Genomic DNA, 1686 nt, shown 5'->3' with positions numbered 1-1686 from the left:
CAAAAAGAACAGAGCTAGAGGCATCACACTACCGGACTTCAAACTATACTACAAGGCTACAGTAATCAAAACAGCATGGTACTGGTACCAAAACAGAGATATAGACCAATGGAACAGAACAGAGGCCTCAGAGGCAATGCCACACATCTACAACCATCTGATCTTTGACAAACCTGACAAAAACAAGCAATGGGGAAAAGATTCCCTGTTTAATAAATGGTGTTGGGAAAACTGGCTAGCCATGTGCAGAAAGCAGAAACTGGACCCCTTCCTCACACCTTACACTAAAATTAACTCCAGATGGATTAAAGACTTAAACATAAGACCCAACACCATAAAAACCCTATAAGAAAATCTAGGCAAAACCATTCAGGACATAGGCACAGGCAAGGACTTCATGACCAAAACACCAAAAGCATTGGCAACAAAAGCCAAAATAGACAAATGGGACCTAATCAAACTCCACAGCTTCTGTACAGCAAAAGAAACCGTCATTAGAGTGAATTGGCAACCAATAGAATGGGAAAAAATTGTTGCAATCTACCTATCTGACAAAGGGCTGATATCCAGAATCTACAAAGAACTAAAACAGATTTACAAGAAAAAAACAAGCCCATTCAAAAGTGGACGAAGGATATGAACAGACACTTTACAAAAGAAGACATACATGAGGCCAACAAACATATGAAAAAATGCTCATCATCACTGGTCATTAGAGAAATGCAAATCAAAACTACATTGAGATACCACCTCACACCAGTTAGAATGGCGATCATTAAAAAATCTGGAGACAACAGATGCTGGAGAGGATGTGGAGAAATAGGAACACTTTTACACTGTTAGTGGAAGTGTAAATTAGTTCAACCATTGTGGAAGAAGGTGTGGCAATTCCTCAAGGACCTAGAAATAAAAATTCAATTTGACCCAGCAATCCCACTACTGGGTATATACCCACAGGATTATAAATCGTTCTACTATAAGGACATATGCACACGAATGTTCATTGCAGCACTGTTTACAATAGCAAAGACCTGGAACCAACCCAGATGCCCATCGATGATAGACTGGACAGGGAAAATGTGGCACATATACACCATGGAATATTATGCAGCCATAAAAAATGACTTCGTGTCCTTTGTAGGGACATGGATGAACCTGGAAACAATCATCTCAGTAAACTGACACAAGAACAGAAAATCAAACACCAAATGTTCTCACTCATAGGTGTGTGTTGAACAATGAGAACACATGGACACAGGGAGGGGAGCATCACACACTGGGCTCTGTCGGGGGGAAATAGGGGAGGCACAGCAGGGGGTGGGGAGTTGGGGAGAGATAGCTTGGGGAGAAATGCCAGATATAGGTGATGGGGAGGAAGGCAGCAAATCACACCGCCATGTGTGTACCTGTGCAACAATCTTACATGTTCTTCACATGTACCCCAAAACCCAAAATGCAATTAAAAAAAAAAGAAACCTTTTTTTTTTTTTTTTAGACAGAGTCTCCTTATCACCCAGGATGGAGTGCAGTGGTGCAATCTCAATTCACTACAACCTACACCTCCTGGATTCAAGCAATTCTCCTGCCTCAGCCTCCCGAGTAGCTGGAATTACAGGTGCCTGCCACCATGACTAGCTAATTTTTATATTTTTAGTAGAGGCAAGGTTTCACCATGTTGGCCAGGCT

Source organism: Aotus nancymaae, unplaced genomic scaffold (genome assembly GCF_030222135.1).
Source record: "Aotus nancymaae isolate 86718 unplaced genomic scaffold, 86718_ANA_hifiasm-v0.15.2.pri h1tg000040l, whole genome shotgun sequence".
Lineage (NCBI taxonomy): Eukaryota > Metazoa > Chordata > Mammalia > Primates > Aotidae > Aotus > Aotus nancymaae.
Note: the sequence above shows the minus strand (reverse complement) of the source record.